The sequence below is a fragment of the Calonectris borealis genome, chromosome 4, assembly GCF_964195595.1.
Source record: "Calonectris borealis chromosome 4, bCalBor7.hap1.2, whole genome shotgun sequence".
In the NCBI taxonomy this organism is placed as follows: Eukaryota; Metazoa; Chordata; class Aves; order Procellariiformes; family Procellariidae; genus Calonectris; species Calonectris borealis.
This window is the reverse complement of record NC_134315.1, coordinates 48,628,412-48,649,328: the sequence shown is the minus strand read 5'-3', so window position 1 is coordinate 48,649,328 and position 20,917 is coordinate 48,628,412. Positions and strand designations below refer to the sequence as shown.

The 20,917-nt window shown below is 39.5% G+C and overlaps 1 protein-coding gene across 1 annotated transcript in view; it reads left to right on the top strand.

Moving 5' to 3' along the window:
- The first annotated feature begins 7,338 nt into the window (after positions 1-7,338).
- GUCY1A1 (guanylate cyclase 1 soluble subunit alpha 1) overlaps positions 7,339-20,917 on the top strand; it is a 36,369-nt gene continuing 22,790 nt past the window's right edge. The window contains exon 1 of the mRNA XM_075149442.1: positions 7,339-7,447. The gene's annotated coding sequence lies outside the window, so the exon portion shown is untranslated. The remainder of the gene's footprint in view (positions 7,448-20,917) is intronic.

Below are 20,917 nucleotides of genomic sequence, written 5' to 3'. Positions count from 1 at the left end.
ATCAATATGTGTTTGTTCTTACACGACCAGTGCTCAGCTGACACAATGCATTGGGCTTCATGAAGATTATTGGAATAACTTTTTCCTGGTGTTATTTCATAGGAAGTGCTCTGTTGCTGCCGCAGAGAGAGGCAGGAGGCAGTTCCTTTGTCAGTTCTCTGTAAGCCACTCCATTTCTATCTCCCTACAATAAATGTGTTATTCCTCACCAGAAAAGGAAAATGAAAATGAAGAAGCAATGGAAGAAGCAATGAAAGAAGAAGAAAGTTACCTGACAGTAGCCTGCACTATTGCTGGGAATTAAAAGAGGAAAAAAAAGGGATGGATATATTGGAGGGGGGCAGGGAGCAAGGAAATAAAAGGGAAAAAAGGAAAGATCTGACAGGCAGGAGGAGGAAAACTACAGGAAACTCCTTGAGAGTGCAGTTCACATTTGCTTGAGTGCTCCCAGAGAAGAAAATAGGACTGCCTGCATGTGCATAGACCACATGAGAAGTCGTGTGAGAAAGAGGTTCCTTCTTTGGTATTTTTCTGTTTTTCTCAAAAATAATAACCTGAAAAAAGACTGAATTATTATTTTTTTCTCCATATGAATTTTGAGCTACGTTTCCATTATCTAGCCATGATTTCTCTGACTGGATGAATTGAGGTTAATGAGGTCACTGTAGCTCAGTATTTATTTGCATTTACTAAAATTACACAACACAGTTTAACAGGGCGTGGAACGGGGATTGCAGGCTTTTTCTGATGAACTAGAAAGCCAACTCCAATCCGTTCTTTGCAGTATGATGAGCCTATTCAAAATTTCCAGAATTCAGCAACAACTGCTGAGAGCTAGATTCTGTTGATGATAATACCTTTGCTCTGTAAGTAGCCCATTTATTTCAACTCCATGTGAATCAAGCTAAGATGTTTCAAACTAAAATAATCCAGGAACAAATACTGAAAACAAGAAACCCTATCTTGTTTACAGCGTGGTCAGTAGGCATTTGCCATGGTAGGTAATTAGAATAAAAGAGAAACCTTTACCTATGCAAACCAGCATTTGCAAAACTGAGGTCAACCTAATTTTATTTGCAAACAATGCTCTTGCTTTCTCAGTGATGATGATTCAGTACTGTGTTCCATTTTCTTTTGACACAAAAGGTTTTCAGGAATAAAGTCCCTTTAACTACTCGTGATAGTTTCCCACAAAATCAAGAGTGGATCCAGATGTTTGCAAAACAGTATCCAAAAGAGAAGCTTCTTGAATTCACTCAAGAATTTTTTCATGAGCAATTCTATCTATAGAAAATTGAGAGATTATGTGTATAGGAAGTTGGATCTTAGCATATATTTGTTCTCTCATAGCATCCAAACATGTAAAAAATGACTGGAACCCATTGTACTCGACATAATGCAAACAGAATCTCCTTAACAAAAGTGAATGAGTAATTTTTACAATGATGCAATTATGCAACTTTATCTAATTTAGAAGATCAGAGATTGAAATATTGAATGAGAATGACTGTTATGCACAAGAATAATACTTGATCTTATTTTCAATAATGCTAAGACAGCAGATAAAATGAACGCCTCGAATGTGATTGCCAACTTGTGCACAGGTTTTTTTCTTCTTGCATCATTATAACAGCTGAATTAAGCTGATATTTAGAGACTGTGGAGAAAGGGTGGCATTACAGCAGTGGACTACAGTACATAAAACAAACATTTCTCAAAACTGAGCAGACATAAATATTTTTTCTGTATAATAACTGACTTACAGTATCAGTGAAAGGCTGCTAAATAGCAGCAAAATCAGTTTGGAATGGCTACATCGTCTCAGCACAAGTTTTCCACCACTGTCTAATATAGCTACGTCTTTCCTAGCTGTAAGAAATGCATTGAATAGATGAATAATCTAATCTTTGTATATCAAGTTTCTTATATGTCAAGGAATACCAAAACTTTTGCTAGACTTGAATTCCTGTACCTACAGGAATCAGTTCACTAATCCGAAGATAAAATGTGAAAAAGGCTAAAACGTATTGCAGCATAAAGGCACTTTATGGTGTTTGCTCCCTGTACTCCTAATTCCCTGAGCTCTGTGCTCCCTTTGGGAGCACTCTGCAGCTGCTTTTCCTGCTGCCTGCCTGCCTGCCTAGGCTTCCTTTGAATAGAAATCAAGGCACAATGGAAAAGAATGCATTTGCAGAGCTCGTCCGAGACAAAGTCAGGGTGTCCTCGGGACACGCACCTGGAGCAGGGAGCTGAAAAATGATTCCGGATCGTACAGGATAGGCATAGCTAATGTTTAGTAGAACGCATGACAAAGATTTCATAACAACTCGCTCGGGACAGGAAGGATGCTGTAACAATTTAAATTAGAGGAGGATGCAAAGAGTTTGCAATTACCCAAGCTGGAACTTGTATTTAAAGTTGAGAGCTTCCTAAATATGACTTCAGAAATGAAATCAATTTATCCTCCGGTCAAGTATCACTGCTTCCTCGTCTAAAAAGAGGTATTAATACTTGATCAGTACAAACAAGTATTACACCCATCTCCCAACTGAACATAAGAATGTTGGGCAAGAAAGCAAATCCAGCTGGCAGGAAGGTGTTTCCACAGGAGGTCTGACTACCTGTAACTTCCAATGAAGATGAAGGCTAAGAATCCCATTTATCTGTCGCTGCTGGTAGAACCTTTGTAATATTTCCATGACTCTCCATGGTAAATCACCGTAAGAACTTCACAAAATTGTCTTTCTATACAACATGCAGACTTATTGTCAGAGGACACACAGTAAATCTAGCCTGCCCTTCAGGAAACAGCAGTTTACCAAGAAAACTTGCAACAGCAACAAAAATCCTTTTGATCTTCAGAAATCTTGTGTTCCAGGACAGCTTGCTTGCATGTGTATGAAGTCTATGAAAGAATGGGGAACCCATGCTTTTATTCATTCATTGAACCAAAACCCTTCTTCAAGGCAGACTTGAAATTCTGCACAAAACTTTCTTTGGTGAAAATGTAGACATTACTCCTGAAAAATACTCAGATCTGACTGACCAAAGCTAGGTAACAGTAAGAATATGACATGTACTATTTGAAAAGGAGTCTTTCAGTGGAAAAGGGCAAAGGGAAAACATTTTAATATTGGTACCCTTTTGAAATGTGTATATTTCCAAGCAAGACACATGTTCGTGAGGAAGGTATTTATGAGCCTTAAGGATAAGTAATTTCTAACTGAGATTTAACATTGTCCAGAAAGGGACAAATTGAGCTAGATGTGGATAAATCACGGAAACCTCCTCCGAATTTGATATAATTTTAATAAGAAGTCCAGTAGACACCTTCAGGCACATCAGTGGTAGTATGTTTTCAACTCCCTATAGTAAGAACAAGTGAAGCAATAAAAGAATACAAACCAGGTGGTAGAGGTATCCAAAACCCACAGTTAATCTCAATTCAGATGGAATTTAGGTAGTGCAAAATTAAATTAACTCTTCAGTTGGCAGCACACCTTTTAGCACTTAGATTGATCTCAGAAGGCTCTTAAAAAGATACAGTGTATGATACAACTTTTTTTAGGCTTTCAAATTCTCATCCGCCTTCAGGAATAATTGTCATTTCTTCCTCTGTAAAACCTAATTTGATTACTAGTGCCATGGATCAGGTAACTGTCACCTTTCTGTGTCATGTGCACCTCCTCTGCGCTGGAATGAAAAGCTAATGTGTTCCTCCTGTGAGTTTCCAATAAATGTCATTGAATGGCAATACTGAAAATGTATCATTATGGAGTGGAGTAGAAATTACAATTACAGTCAAGAAAAATGATGCAAAAAGAAAAAGAAATCAAAGCTACAAAGCCAAGCATATAGTTAAGACAAGAATTAAGTTTGCCCATGTCTTGAAAAAGACGCACAGCATAGCCACATCACTCCTGGGTTCAGTAATCCACAAACTAGAGGTGAACTGAGCCAGGGAGTCCATGAGGACTCTGGTTGACCAGATTGGATTCAAAAGCTGAAAACCTAAATGAGCATAGTACTACAGCCAAACGGACTACTAACTGAAGGGGAGCACTGCACAGTTGCAACAATGCTATTTCAGTGTAATTTCAGTGTATTTACCAGTATCAGTGGTAAATGCAAGTAATATCATTTGGGTTGCAATAAACATTTTATGACCTGCATTAGGAAGAGCACAGCCAGCAGGTGGAGGAAGGTAATGCTTCCCTTCTACTCAGCACTGGTGAAACACATCTGGAGTGCTGGGTCTAGGTATGGGCTCCCCAGTACGTGAGGGACGTGGACTTTCTGCAGCAAGCCCAGCAAAGGGCTGCTAAGATGATTAAGGGGCAGCTGTACCTGACATATGAGGAGAGGTGGAGACAGCTGTGACTGTTCAGCCTAGAGAAGAGGAGGCTCAGGGACATCTTATCCATGTGCATAAATATCTGTTGGGAGAGAAAAGAATAGGGAACTGGACTCTTCTCAGGGGCCTCCTGTGAAAAGACACAGGAAAAAACTTTTCTTGCTGTGAGGGTTGTCAAACATTGCAACAAGTTGCCTACAGAGGTTGTGGAGTCCTCATCCTTGGAGATACTAAAAACCTGACTGGACACTGCTCTGAACAACATGCTCCAGTTGACTCTGCTTTGAGCAGCAGGGTTGAACTAGCTAAAATCCAGAGGTGCCTTCCAACCTCAGTCTTTCTGCAGTTCTGTGATCTGCGAGCATCTCCAGTCCTACAGTGCTGGTGCCTGAGGCCATCAAGGCTGAGCCATCAGCTGCTCAGCACCACAGCTCTGGGCTGCAGCTTTCTGTATTTTCAGAAATTTCAGTTGCCATGGGGGAGATGATAAATTTGAGAGGTGTTTCTTTGAAGACATCTGATTTTGAGAACTTGTTTTAAATACAGCAGATGCCAGTAAATGGCAGTTCAGGAGTGCTAATTATACTCTGAATTATGATGCCTTTATATTTGATTATACATACATCTTAGCATCATTACATATAATATAATCTTTCTATTTTAGTGGTCAAAAAGAGACCTTTAATTTAAAGAAGAAACTGAAGAAAATGTAGCCATTTTAAAGTGTGACATAAGTGTTTCTTGATGAAAACATGGTATCTTTTTGGTATTTGTAGGATCTTACAGAAGAAATTTATCTAATCTAATTTTGTTTAGAGAACTAACTTTTCAATGGGTAAAGTAAAATGAATACTGCCTTATATTAATATTTCAATTAATATCACTTGAAATATCATTTTCTTCTTCCAAATACTCACTGCAAAGATCTTAATCATAAGCATTTTCTTTGTTTTTTATTTGGTGCAAGTTTGCAAGTCATTACTAGTAGGCACATAGTGATTGACGTGATAGGGACGAACAGTGGCTTTTCAAGAACTCTGGGAGACCTTTGGGTGATGATGATCCAGTTACTCACCAAATGTCCAAATTCACCTTTCTTCCCTAGCATTAATTTGTCACACTGGGCACAGCAGGTTTACACTGCAGTGATCATCATATCTAAATTTGCACAGCGCATCCTGGAATAGGCATTCTCTGTGCAACAGAAGCTCTTACTCCTTTTTGGTACAAAAACTTGATAATGGAATTCATTTATATCAGATGCTCAGAAGCTGGTTCTATTTTTTTTTACAGAAAAAGCTCGTTCCCTGAGGCAAGAAAAGGGAGGCTGAACAGCAAGAGTTAGGGTAGTTTGTAGGTGAGGGCAAACATTAGCAAGACCACGCCTTGCCTTGAGACTAATCTTTGTTTCTGAAGGCAAGAGACTGCATCAATACCTTATCTATTAATACAGTAATTTTATGAGGTACACAATGTCCTACACTATTTAGCACTCAATTAAGCTTCACATTACTTGTCAGTAACTTCAGAAATGGCAACAAAATGGGCTTCGGCAGGTTATTTTCAGCTGACTAACCGGTGGTTGAAGGAATTCATCAGTTTTTTAGCTGACAGGTTTCTCTTCTTTTAACACTGCAAGGAGGGAAGCATGGTGTGAAGCAGATATATTTATTAAACCGTTTTTCAGTTCTGACAGTCAAGGAGGCAATAAAACATTCACACCTTGAGCTTTGATACCCTCTCTTGTGTAAAGCTGGTCTGTTCAAAACCACTTGGAGATGTGCTGCTTTTGTTCTGGTTGATTTCAACACTCTCTTCCGCCCTGGCTTGTTAAGCTACAACAGGGAGCTACACGAAATGATACCCTTTCTTCTCTTGCCACGTAGGTATGGTGCTCCTCCAAACTCATCCTTCAGCTTACAACAGCTGTTTTTCTTGGTAAAATATTCTGTTTGCTTCCATGTGACTTGATAGGCAATTAACCCTCCTGTGAGGTCAGTCACTGTTAATTGTCTAAGTCCAACAAAATAACTATTTCTGAGCCTGGGCTTCCAAAAAACATCCAACGTTTGCACGGTGAAAATACTAAGAATATGCTATGGCATTTGTGAAGCTTTAAAAAATGTGGAGTTGTCGTTCTGTTTCGACGGTGACATGCAAGGATTAAGAGTATGATTTCAGACCCGGGCAACTCTATAAAAGGTGTTTTATGGATTTGCGTTGTAAATTGAACTTGGCTATCCGGTATTCTGAAGTGGTTTGAATGATTCTTGTTTTCTGTGCTTATTTGGAAAGGTATTGTTTCCCTCCTGTCATTGCTTAGCTACTAGTTAGAATGTATTAGTTATAATAGTCACACTCCAAAGCTACAGCAAAAATGTATATATTATAGATTGCACAGAATATCACTAGCGACAAGTAAACCAAAGCCGTGGTAGAAAAAGTGCAAATAAAACAAATACGGTAGCATACAATTTTCAAATTGAACAGTATTTGGAAGGATGCTTGTGTGGAAGAGACATCAGTCGCCACAACGTCTTGAAGCCCCTGATGACACTGGTTCCTACCCGAGCAGCAGCTGCAAACAGAAGCTCCTGACTCTGCGCAAACTGGCATTTCTCCACGTCTAAATTCGTGCGGTGCTGCACGAAGACGGGGAAATACGCACCCCCGGTGGGGGAGCGTGCGGCAGCCGGGCGGTCCGTGCCCTTTTCGAAGCCCAGCTGAAGCCCCGCACCAACAGCCAACGCCGCGCAAGGGGCGCGCCGTGCCGGCGGCGCTCGGCGGGGCGCGGCTGGCGGCGGCCCGGCCGCGCTGCCGGCGGCGGGGGAGCGGCGCGGGGCGGCCGGGGGCAGCGCGCCTCCCGCGGGCCGCCGCCACCGCCCCCGCCGCGGCCGGGGCCGCCCGCCCCGGCCCTGATTGGGCCGGCGGGGAGGCCCCTCCCGCCGGGCCCCCGCCCGCCGCCCCGGCGGCCCCGCCGCCGCGCCGCGCCCGCTCCCCAAATACACCTTTGCGGCGCCGGGGATCGGCAGCGGCGCCCTGCCCAGAGCCCCTCCGCGGGGCTGCGCGGCCGCGGGCAGCCCCCGCGCCATGGTGAGTGAGCGGCGCCGGGGCGCGGAGCGGGGCGCGGAGCGGCGCGGCGCGGCGGGGACCCTGGACAGCGCTGGGACGGGGCGCCCGGCCGTGCTCGCGGGGAGCGGGGCGCACAGGGCAGGGCCGGGCTGGGGCCGGGGCCGGGGCCGGGGCCGGGTCTCTCGCCCGGCCGTGCGGTGTGGGGCTGAGCCCCGGAATCGGGAGGGGGGGCGCGGTAAGCCCCCTCCCCTCGGCACCCCGAGCCCCGTTTGCACCGTGCCCCGAGCCAAATATGGTCTTGAGCGAAATATGCAGCGATTTGGGGCTGGAAGCGATCTGGGAGCTCGTTGAGGTCTTCAGCCACGAGGGGTGCTTCGGCGGCCTTTGTGCATTGTGAGGCTTTCTAAGAATTTGCTAGCTGCTGGTGCCCGTCGAGCTAATTGAACCCATTCAGACTAGTTTTGCTGCATTATACTTAGGTAAGGTTTCTTATCTGGTTTTCAGAGTAATTCTATCATTGCACTTCATGAATTAGACACAAACCTGATATTTAATCACACACTTGATGCTCTATCAGTAACTTCATTTGTTATTCCAATTATTTTTTTTCTAGGAAGAATAAATGAAACCTCAAAGTGTGTTGTATTCATTAGGATTGGCAGTTTACTTTTTCAGTCGATTTTCTTAGCTCCACTATTCTTTCTGTTTTTTTCAAGACTTTAGGCTTGTAATTCCTTTTCTGAGTGGATAGAGTTGTTTCTGTGGCTGAAGTTCAGCAACCATTACTAGCCTAGGCCTAGTAGTCCCTTTATAAAATCATCTGTATGTATAAACATGAGACACTTGAAAAGTTTTTCTCTCGGATGTAAAGGAGTACTTTTATACATCTCATATACTTTCTCAGGCTTGATTTAATGCTGCTCCTAAAATAGCTCTATTTTCAGAGCTGGTCGCTTATTCTGTGCATGTAGTGAGATGGCTTTCTAAGTTCAAAGGATGAATTAACAGGAAAAACCTCCTAAGCAAGGATGCAGTATTACTAAAAATGAGGATTATGGTGAAATGAAGTGTTTGTAACGCTGTATTTGGGCAATGCACTTACACTGTGCTGCATGCGGGTTGGTCTAAAGAGAAATGGTAAGACTTTTGATAGTTGAAATACTAATAGGAAAAAGAAATTTTTATTCACTCAGATTTTCCATTGTGAAGTCTCAGAGTACAGAGTTACAGAAAAATGTAACAGCAATTTTTCATAACAAGTGTAAGAGTTTAATTATCTTTCCATAAATAGAACAAAGTGTTTTACTTACTTGGAAATGGTCTAATCTTACAGTTTTTCCTAAGACAAAACTCCCAGTGGAGCCACTCCCTTTTCTTGTAGTTACGATTAAGATGATTTGTTTCCAAACTACAGAAAGTAGGCGCAAGGAAGCATACACTTTAAATCACATAAATGGGTTTGCTGGGTCCTAGGGTTAGGAGCAAAAGGTGGTGACAGCCCATGCTGGAAAGAGATTCCAGTAACAGACTATTTTACATAATTAATCAGGGAATTTAAGCAATTTAAGCAACCAGAGAATGCCTGCAAATATGTTACAAATGTAAGCATGGGAAGTTCTCTTTATTGTAGAGAAGTTTCTTGCTTGGATTGTGTTGCTCTGGGGCGCTACATATGGCCATACATTCGGCAGTTCTGATGACTATTTTCTTTGCTTTGCCAATAGCAAGAACCTTAAATGAACTAGGTGATTGTAAGGAAGCATGAGGAATACTGTAATGGTGATATAAAAGACTTTATGCTCCACATTTTCAGAAGACAAAAGCAATTGCTGAAATCATGCTGATCTAAAGCAGGCAGGAAAAGTAAGGAAGGAGAAAGAAGGAAATCATGTCTTGAGATCTCTTGGTTGTATTTTTTTCCGTAGAATCATGTAGCTTGCAGCTATTATGAGTCATGACAATGCAAGATCATGAGGCAAACATTGGAGGAGAAAGTAAGAAATTTAGTTCTACAGTGGGTTTTTTACCCTTTTTTGACATCAATAAAATGGCTCACCATCCCCTCTCCCACTGGTTCACTTGCTGAGTATTCACTTAATTTATTCAATTAAGTTTTCGAAGAACTGTTAAAAATTAGAAGTCAAGGTTAGCCTTTAATGTCGTGTCCATAAAAGTAAGTACTAAAGCCTTGTATATTTGTCTTATTCTGATTAATGCTTTCTTTAAAAAATCTGTCTTTAACCATTCTATGACAGTCTGTTTCAAAAACAAATCCCATAGTGAAATCAGAACATAAGTAAGAGTTTATAATAAAATATAATACTCAAAACATCAGTAGCAGTCAAAACCTGGTTATGTCATGTAATAAAAGGTAAAATATCACAGCCATTATGAAGATAAATGCCATCTGTTTGAAATTCTAAAAAAACCACCGAGACTCAAAATAAGCAATCCAAGAAGTCAGGGTAGAGTTTGTAGCAAATACAGCTATTTTCCTTTTAACTGAAATGAGTTGTTAAACCAAAAGATGTTGTAAATTATATGTTAGTTAAAAAAAAAAAAAAATCAAGCACCTCAGTAATGTAAGGAAACAGACACAACATTCTAAATTATCAACAACAGGAAATAGGTATTAGAAAGTACTGGCCATATTTTGTATCTACTCTGTAGACAAGCAGCAAGTTTCCTTTTTTTATACTTATTCATTTAGAGAAAAGTTCAGTATAGGTAAAAAGAAGTCTTTTAAAATAGTTATTGGAAACTAAAGGACATGTTTTAAGGAATTTTCTTGTAATTATGTTTAGAAATCATTACGTTTCAGCTTGCACATTTTATTAGCAAATGAAAATGGAGCCGTGGAGAGCTGTCATTAGAGTTTCTTTGCTGGAATTCCTTGCACATTTTGTACTATTTCCTTTTTAAAGATTTTTATTGTCTATTTATTAAAGTGTTATTAAGTGTTTATTAAAATTCACCGCATTTATTTAGATGCTTAGCATTGCAATTAAGACTTTTAGCACTTGAAATTTAAATTAAGCCAAATCTCACATTTTACATTACTTTGAATATTCTTTTCAGCATGTTTTGAGTGTCTGAGATATGGCTTTAATATATATGATATATATTCAGCAAGTCTTGCATGACTAATTGTACCAGGAGTAGAGATTCAAGTTTATCATTGAACAGATACTGTATTTTTAAGTCAGTGTTCAGGGCATAAGTCTTTGTTCAAGAAAGCAGCACTGTTCAGGACAGAATATTAGTATCTATTTAACTTTAAAATTCCAATAGGATTTAAGCATGTGCATGAACGGGCTAGGGCTTCTAGCTAAGGTGTAAACAACAATTTTTTTTTTGTAATAAAGGCAGCAAAACTTGCTAGAGACAGAAGGTTTTTTTATAAGGTTTTTGCTTATAGATCCACTTGCTATGAAACAATTGAAAAGACCATGTTAATATCTCTAATGAAGCCTTCTACTTGTCACATAGGTATTGATTGCTACTCATTTGGTAGCATGCTGTTCTTCCAGTTTTTTGGTTGTCCTACTCGCGTGATGCCACTCTTAGGTCAATGCTAGCATTTCCTTGTCATTTTGGCTCCTCGTTTATGGCCTGTAGCTCATACAGGATGCTTATGTATTTTTGTAGATGCGGAGTCTGGAGCAAGCTGACATCTACTCCTTTTTCGTAGGAGTGCAGGTTTCACTGCTGTCAGTTGTTCTGCTGCTTCATGACCTAAGTCAGAGCAAATACATTCTCTAGGGATGAATTTTACTTCACCATAGAGAGACCTCACCAAGTCCTGTTCATTGCTGTAGACCCCAAGTAAATTTGAGCTTTAGGACTTCCACAGACCTTCAACCTTTGGGAGAATCTTGCCCTATCAGAGCATAGTCTCTTGTGATACTCACTTCCACTTATTTTGCATTCGTATTTCCTATTACGTGATAGTTTTGTTAAGTGGAATCAATGCCCTTGCTAAGAATATTACTGCTTTCACATTTAACTGTGCAGTATTTCAACTAACATTCTCGTTTGATTGAAATGCCCCTTTCCATAGTTCAGAGCCTCACTGCTACTTTTAGGCACCCTCCTTGCTCCTCGAACTTGGCACTATTGTGGTAGCCATTATTCTTGATTTTACTGCTCTGACACTTTAAATTGTGTTACCGAAAGCCAACTTGTGAATTGATTTTCTATTTGCATATTCATACTAGAAGTAGTTGCTCCAAAAGAATGGTGCCCTGCTAGTAGAAGTATTCAGACAAGGCACCTCCTCATGCAAGTCAGCAGCAGTAGGCTAATTTCTTACAGGCAGCACACTAAGCCTAGATGATAACCAAGCTGTGAGCTTATGTGTAATTTCTGAGAGGGTACTTCTTTCACGAGACCCCCTGTCTGTACCTCCTGTGCATATGTATCTGCCTGAACGTGAACTGAATGCTCTGCTCTCCCTGCTTGAGGCCACTTTTTCTCTGCCCTAGGGCAAGGGGAAAAATGCCTGAAGACTTGCATCCCAGCATGGGGCTATGGGGCACGGAGCTGTCTGAAACCCTCTCTTGGGACTGTTTGGCTATGCCTTGCACTTTACGCATGGCTATGCCCATTGATTGTTTCAGCTAAGTCCATATAGAAAATAGGTCAGCCATGCAGTGGCTCAGGAAGAGAGCTTTAATTGTGTGGGTTGTAATCTAGAAAGCAGGGTGTGTGCATCATCATGAAGGAGGCTGGAACCCGTTCCAAAGATGTTATCAAGCATTGTGGAATCTAGCCCTTAGACAGCTATTTGTATTAGAGAGTTGCAGGGAATATCCCAAGCAAATCATCCAATTGTTTCGGTGTGAGTAAAAATTTCTTACTATAAGGCAATGTGCTAAAATCCTTTGATTATTTTCTCCTCCACAAATGAAAATTGAAAGAAACATACATTTATGAAGTGAATCTCTTTCTCAGCCCCATTCTAAGGTATTCAGAACAAAAATATATCACTCTTTTGGGGAAAACGTATTTTGTGGGAATCCTCCTGGTGTAATTCTAGGATGTCATCAGTTCCAGAGGGTGCGGTAAAACTTATGGTTTCTGTGATGCCACATACAGTAGCTGCTGCTAAACTCTCCGGTACTAATGAATAATAGCACAGTTATTTTTGAGATCCCAGAAACAGGTTTCTCTTCGGTATATTAGACAGGAGTGTGATGACTGCCTTTCTAATGCTGACCAAGGTAAATGTGTGTTTAATTTCATTTTAACCTTGCATTTCTCTTGGTACTTAATACAGATGGAGACTGACAAAAGTTGTTCAGGGAAAGCTGATTTCCCTCTTCGGCAAATACAGAAACTCTTCACACACAAAAGAGCATTAATAAAAGGCTGACTGCAATGGAGGAACACCTCGGCAAGATTTCCAGTTTGTCACTTGGAAAAATTGGGATTTTGCATTTGCTCGTAATTATTTCTATAATTTGAAAACACAAGACAGTAACCAGTTGCTGTCTTCTGGTTAATAGGGAGAGGTGTCTGCTTATATTAATAGCTGTGTGGCTCCCTAGCCCTGACTGCAGGCACCCTGGAGCCTAAAATACTCATTGCAGTTCCTGTTTTAAATAGCACTGCTAAAAATGGCAAAATTTCCATGTCTTTGGAGAAAGCATGCACAATCTAACTTTAAATTTCCTTTTTTTTTTCTTTTTGCCAAAATTATGTTCACAGTTGTCTATTTGCACAGAGTGCAAAACCACTTGCCTCATGTTGAGAAAAATATTTGGTGGATTGATAAACTGTTCAAATTTTGGTGAAAATATAGCCATTAGTCCACAGAACTCACAAAGCATATTTAGAGGCAGGATTTTAGAATTTCCACATGGGAAGAATGGTATGAAGGGAAGGATAGTCTTGTGGCTTAAGAAACTTAGTAAGACTTTTGGTCAATGTGGAACTGATTGTGTTTTCTCAAAAACTTCAGGAAAACATGACAGCAATAATTACAATTAATTTTAGATTGAATCAAATGCGTATCTTGATGCAGTTAAAGCTTCCCAAACAGGTTGCATGATATTAATAAAACCAGCCAAGAGGAAATGCCTTTCCTATAAGTAATTACAGAGCCTTCGGAAATGAGAGAATGAAGTTAAACCTGGTGTGTGTTAGGCATGAAGCTATAGGGTGAGGACACCTTACTTTTTCTGCTTTTATATATAGCACCTACACCCTTTTATGAATCCTACTGATCTATTTGAATTTCACTTGTAGATATGTGCAAGTGTTTTGATCCCATTTTTATTTTGAAAATCTGGCTGCAAATTTTTGTAAGGTTTGATCTGATTTTTGTAAATCACTCAGAGCTACTAAACTCCTGGCCAAAAAAACTTGTGTAACTCTGTTCAAGGTATCTGGCTTCACTTCTTAGCCCAGCTGCAGTGTTTCTTTTGTGATCTCCAGCATGCCTTATTTCCCCACTTCTAAAAGAGGCATCGTAACGCTTCCTTTCATATCCCATTTTTCTGTCTTAGTTGTTCAGAGAGCAAACAACATCTTTTACTGCATATTTGTGTATGGCCCTGATCTTAATTTGGGCCTTCTGGGAGGTTAAAATAAACAAATAATACACCTCGCAACAGCAATAGAGAAAAAGCAGAATGCAAGATAACATTGGCACAATTTCTCTGCTGAGCAACCTGCCCAAGGATGAACTCACCAGACAGAAGGTTAAATACCAGTATTTCAGTTTGAGCAAAGGCTCCATAAGAATTTTCACATGTTGACCTAGTATCAATCTCACTGACCGAATGGTGGCCTACGTCAATACTAAAAGGTAATGAAATAGCTCCCTTCCCAGACAAAGATATTTGGTTATGTGGTGGCGATGAAATAGCACAGGGAAGACCATTCTTTCAGTCACGAGTTAGGCATGGCTTGCACAACATTGTGATAGGCTCATGAGGCAGAGACTACATTTGTAGTATGACACTGAAAATCTACAGCTGATCTGAAAATTAGTATCAACTTAGATCAGCTCTGCACTTACTCTGCATGTCACATGCTCCAGATCTGTGGGAGATGCAGCATGGTAGTCAACTATATGTGGAAAAAGTTATTGACCGTAACAATTAAATTTTAGAACCAACAGAGTCATGACTTAGTCAAAGTTTGAAGTGTGCAACTATACCATGCATGAGCTGATAGTGGTGGGCATCATGACAGAATAATTATTCTCTTAGAAGATTAGAGACTGGCACTAGCAAATACCAGTAAAAATGTTTTCAACTGCTGATTAATATAATATATGAAATGTGGTTTCATGATATCTTCCTTCTATTTCCTCTTTGAAAATAATTTGCAGTTCTAAGCAATTCTAAGTTCTAGGCAAAAATAGGTTTAAACGATAGATAGAGGGGAATTAAAAGGTAAAAGTATTTTTTCAAATAGGCTTTGAAACGGTGAAGAACAAGGAGTACTGATGAAATACAGGATTATGATTGACATGTAGCAAAAGCTGAAAAAGAACGTCCATCCCTGTCCATGTTATGGACAGATTTTTGTTAGCAATAAATTGGAATAGGGAAAAAATAAGATAAGAAACTGAAATGAGAGTAGTAGTGGCAGAAAAGCATCTAATGGGGTTGATATATTTAAAACAAATACAGTTACATTTTATTGCAGTTACTGTAATGTACTGTATTGTAAATGGCTGATCTATCTAATGCTGGAATAAATATGCAAAAAAAGGTGGTTTATGCAAGTACTTATATCCTCACTGTTTTCTTTCCCAACTGTTACTCCACAACTATGGAAAACACTCATAATCTTTATGAAAATATTAATGAATGCATTCAGATCTTTAATGCTAAACTTAGGTTTGGTACTCCGTCTTTCAGCAAAGAAGCTGCATTACTTAGGAATGCAATCCTGTTGTCAGTTTAATATATTATGGGCAGTGCGGGATTTAGATGCCTGTTATAAACAGAGTTGAAAACCCAGAGGAAAGGTTTACAGCAAAGGTACTTGTGATACTGTGAGAACTTCATTTCTCCATTGTCACAGGATACTTGAAAAGTTAGCGCTTTTGTCTTGTTGGAACTTGCCAGGTACAAATATTTAAAACAAATGTTTTGAATTTTCAGCATCACCTAAACTGTAAGCAGAAATGTCAAAGCCTTCTGACCCAATGTAAAGGAAGACTATACATACTGCAGCAAACTTTCTTTCCTCCCTGTTTTTTTTCACCTGCTGAGAGTGCACACTCCGCAAGATTCATGGTGCTTCCGGATGCTCCAGAATACCAAAAGGCTTAAAAAAATATTGTTTTCATCTTGGCAGGAAATTCTGCATCGAAGAGATGCTACCTTTCTTTATCCTTAAACTTGTGTCTCTGGTTATATCCTCTAGGATATAATGAGGATATAACAACTCATGCCTCTCATTCTCTCCCTCTGCCCCAACTATACACTTGGTGTCTCAGCCTTTTCATCGTGGAATTTCATACATTTCCAGCAAAAGGGGGAACCTGTCGTGCAGCATCCTCTTTCTGTGCACATACACAAACACAGAGGTGGAAACTATTATTTGTTATGGGATTTCTTTCATCGAGAACCCAGTTAACAATAAATTTAACTTTCCAGTCAAATGAGCATTTTTTTTCAGGATAATATTTAAATGACATTCAAAACCTCTGAGTACATATGGACTTCCTAGGGCCAGAATTTGATTTTCGTTCATTTTTAGGTTTTGTCCCACAGTTCACTGTCCAGTATCCCTGCCTTTTCACCTCTGAAACAGCTGAACTGTTTTCTGTGCTGGCTTGGAGCTACTATTCACAGCACCAGTACGCAACATAGCAAGTTGGAGACATCCTAATATCTGGCCCCATTTTTGACATGAATGTGGTTTCTTAATATAATGAAAAAAAAACAGGTGTTCAGTGATGGATGCCCATTTTACAGATTTAGGAAACAGCACATACAGAGTGGTTCTTTAAGATTTTGGTGGGAATTAGTACTTGAAGGGCCTTTGGTGTGGGACAGCTCCTACACTAAAAGTGAGTGTTACGATACCTGGGTAGTTTATCTATCATTGTGCAAGCTGAAGTGTTGAGACAAAGGTGTTTATCAATTACATTTGATATTAGTTTTGGTTCTCAACGAAGTAAATCTGAGATGACCCCATTACCTCAGTGAAGGCAATGCAATCAAGATCCTCTACAGTCATTGCCTGCCACTTCAGGGTTCAGATTCCAGCCTTCAAGGATGACTGGCACTTAATGTCCATTGGTCAGCTGTCATTTCCACATGCCTATCTGCTGCTACTTCTCGTTAGCTGATGCTCTCATTTGGAGCCCTAGCCTCTAGAGCAAGACTCTCAAGCTGTGTTCCGTGCACATTTTGCCTGAGGACTAAAACCCAAAGACTCCCAGCACTGAAGCATAAACTGCCACACCTTGAGTGCCCTTACAGGTCCTTACCTTCTGTGGTGGCACAGTGGGAGGAAGGTACGGCTTGCAGTTGTTGGTGATTGCTGACACTAGTGCAGTTCCATGCTGCCTCACTGGAATGCAGGTCAGGGTCTTCAAGGAAGCCAGGTAAGTAGTGCTTCCATCCTGGGATCTCAGATGCATGTGCAGCTCTACGTGGTATTTCAGAAGGCCTGATGGAGAGAGAAAAGAGGTTCCTTATAGACATATTATAAAAGAGAAGTGAAATACCTTTAAAAAATAAAATGTAAAACTATGAAATCTTAAATCAGTAACAAACTTTAACTTACAAACCGCTGTCATTTAAAACAAAATACTAGAAAGTAACATATGAAATGTCCAAGTCTAGAAAGTTTTTACTTCTTTATTAACGCAGGGTAACCTCATTAAACAATGCAGCAAAACAAGGTATGTCACTCCCTGACTCCCATTAGATGCTAGTGAGGCAAACCACTGAAACTAGAAATTGGATCTTGGCAGCCAAATCAGGGTGATAAACACGTATCCTTCTTTAATTGTGCAACAGAGAGTAATACATAACCAAGAGAGTTGGTTGAAACACAAGCTGTAACTACCACAAAAAAATTCCCCTAAAATTTAAAATATTGCTGAAAAGCTCCTTGAAATTATCATTTCAACATTTTCTATAGGCTATACTGATAGATTAGAGAAAAATTGTTTGCATAAGTACCCACCATATTTCAGTGGATTTGTAGTAGAGAAGAAGCAATATCTCAGTAAGAGAACAGCCTGTGCCTTTGCAAATTGTTTTGTTCTATTGCCTATGTTTTCCTTCTTTCTTACGGATTTTTTCTCATGTCCTTCTATAGGCTTCCTTCTCTTCTCTTTTTCCCTCCTTGCTCCTTTATTCTGTCTGTACCTCCCTTCTCTCCTTTGTATCTCCCACATAATAAAGAACAGCTGATATTGCAAAATAATGCTACGATAAATGGGAAAAACTGTGCTATCTGAGAAATGGAGCAAAGCTTTGATCTTTCAGACTTTGGTAAGAATACTGTGATGTTAACAGTCAATGCAGTCAATGCAGTTATACAGGTTGTGAGATGAAGAACCGTGGGCAGTTCTAGGTACTCTACCTAGATTAACTCTTGGAAGATTACCCTGTGGTTCATATAATGCACAATGTTCAGGTTCTATATCATAGAACCATCATGTTAGTTTGGATGACGAATATTTTTTTTGCTAAGAGTTTTTCATGTGATTCTAGTCTTTTGGAAAATCCAAGTCCTCTGGTGAAGTCACCTCCCTTGTTCTATGGAAAAATTATCTGCATTTTCCCAATGAGAGAAAGACCTGAGGGCCTTGCCCAGAAAGTCACAAAAGTTTGTGGGAAAAGTAGCAGGAGGATCCTTGCGGTTAAAATGCATTTACTTTGCCTCCATATGTAAACCCTGAAATTGTACGTCAATTTAGAGGCCGGTGATTTGTACATCCGACCAGAGATTCTGCACTGTGTTCTTTGTTAACCCTGTTTTGGATTGCCATTCCTCGAAATCTCTTAATCTGTTTATCGCTGTTAATCTGAAACGCCTGCCACAGAAATCAGTGAATTTCAATGGAACTTACAAGCATTTTGAGCCAAGCATATGTTTCTGTGCCAGTCTGTGCCTGGCACTCTGGCACTAAGATGTCCAGAACCGAAGCAGACACCAGAGTTTCCAAAAAGCTGGATGACATTATTTTTATTTTTGTGGGATTTAATATTCAAGTTTGATGCTGCTACAAGAAGCTGCAATTCCACAGCTAAGGTACTTGAATCGATATAATGCATGGTTTGGAACACACTAAATCTTTCTAAATGCATCTGTTATAACTGGGGGAGCAGCATTGACCAAGGCTTCTATTATTTGATAGTATTTTTTAGCTATAAGGATGGATCTTTTCTCTTTGTTTAGCACTACTGAAGGTTTGGAAAAGTAGCATATATGTTACATATTTTCCTTTGCCTCATGATCAATGCCTCAATGATCCTCTGATTTTCACTGAAAATATTACTAAAACAAGAAGCTACATTTTAATGATGACTTGAGAAATTTCTTTGTAAAGGATCTCACATTTCTAAATCTGAATAACCTAGATTTCTGCTATAGTCTGTCCCAGACATTCCTTTTGTTTTTAAATAGAAGTGTCAAAGCAGAATAACCACCCATAAATATTTTCAGCTTATTTTTCCTCCAGGCCACATTTTCACCTCAGTCTTTACATCAAACTGCCTCCAAGGCGAAGGGGAAGTTCTACGTACAGAATATGTGGTGAATATGGCAGTTATCTCTGAGTTAGAGTTAGTTTTGCATGCCGCCTTCTCCCTGCTGCTGTCATTTGCATGTCCTGACTTTTCCTGTGCAAAAGTCATCTGAGAAACACTTCGTGCAATTTGATTTTTTTCACATGCTTAGAAGAAAAGTAGAATAAATGGAAGAGAAGTATTTAAAAGATCAGTAGCTGTGATAACTCTGCAATTGCACTGGAGACAATAACAAGTATCACAGATTGAACATTCTACAGGATGCCAAAATCTGCCTCGATTTATTTAATTTTTAGTTTTGTTACAGAGGTGGTATACACTAACAGCAGGCTAGTATTGGTCATGAAGTGCATATTTACTGTGATTAATTAACAACATTGATTTCTTTTAATACCACATGTGCAAGCTCAGTATTTCACAAAACATCACACCTTTACTTTGCTTCATCATTCTGGTGAAAAAAAGAAGCCTGTGTTTTTAAAGACAGTATAAATTCACATATTTACCATTTTACCTAGCTTTCTCTGCTTTAAATGCGTATCTGCTGTATTTTCCAGAAGAGTATTAGAAAGCAGCTAAGTTTCCTCAATAGGGAAATTGGTATTGTAATGTATTCCTAGAGCATTCACTTTCACAAGATGTGCTGATAACCCTTGGAACTGTGCTTTACAAAGGTAAGATCCATTGCTTTTGTGTACTCAAATCTTTTTTAAAATAGCAGATTTTGAAAGGGATGGGCTGTGAATACACCAATCAGCGAAATAAAAAATGAAATTACTAATTTACAGTGCACATGGCCAAATCAGCAATTTCATTTATTTTAAACATGTTTTGTAGCAGAAACCATCTGTAAGCATTTAATCAAAAGGGAAGGTGCCTGCCCTACAGATACCATGGAAGAGAACAATTGGGAAAGTAGCTGATTTCTCCTCTTCTTCAGAGCTGCTTTCTTTGCCACGGGCTCTAGATAAAGCAGAATCAGTAGCTGCATGATGGCTGTGAAAACACCTCTTAAACCATCTATTCGGGTTGAATACACCTGTTCAATCAATATAGTTTTTTCCATATCAGAAAAATTACAAGGTCATGACCTCGCTGCTGCAGGATAAACCATTTTCTCTAATTAGAAGTTCCTGTTATTAGCTTCCCGTGCATAGTATTTAACTTTTCCAGAATCTAAAATGACCTCAGTGCTGTGTTCACGACCGCATCTGCACACCTACCTGCAAAAACCCAAAATGAAAAAAGCCAACACCATATTTTGCTTCAAAAATAAGAAAACATGCAAATCAGTATTTCTGTGACAACAGTCACAGACTGTTAGGTTTAATCATATTCCAGCTATATCCAGAAACCTGCTATCGACTTCAATGGGAGTTGGCATGAGTGCTTAACTATGAATAAATATGAAAGGTAATAGTCAGTGATTTTCAGTGTGAAAATGATTTTGTAGACGTTGTAAACAGAAGTGGCAGCTGGCAAATATTCAGTCAGAAAACTCTGCAATTGAAATCTACTAATGAAACACTTTGCTTTCTACAGACCTAGTTTTCAAACTGTTCTCTGAGATCTATAGAGTTCAGAGAAACTTTTAGTACTCCATTATTTATAAAACTTGCTGTTCATTATAATTTAAAGCTGTGAACACAAAGGGAATATTTAACCATATGCACTATCATAAGACACTCTAATCAATGTTTTATATTGCTCTACAATGCTCCGGTATCTTTGGGAAAACAATAACAATAGTGGTATTTAT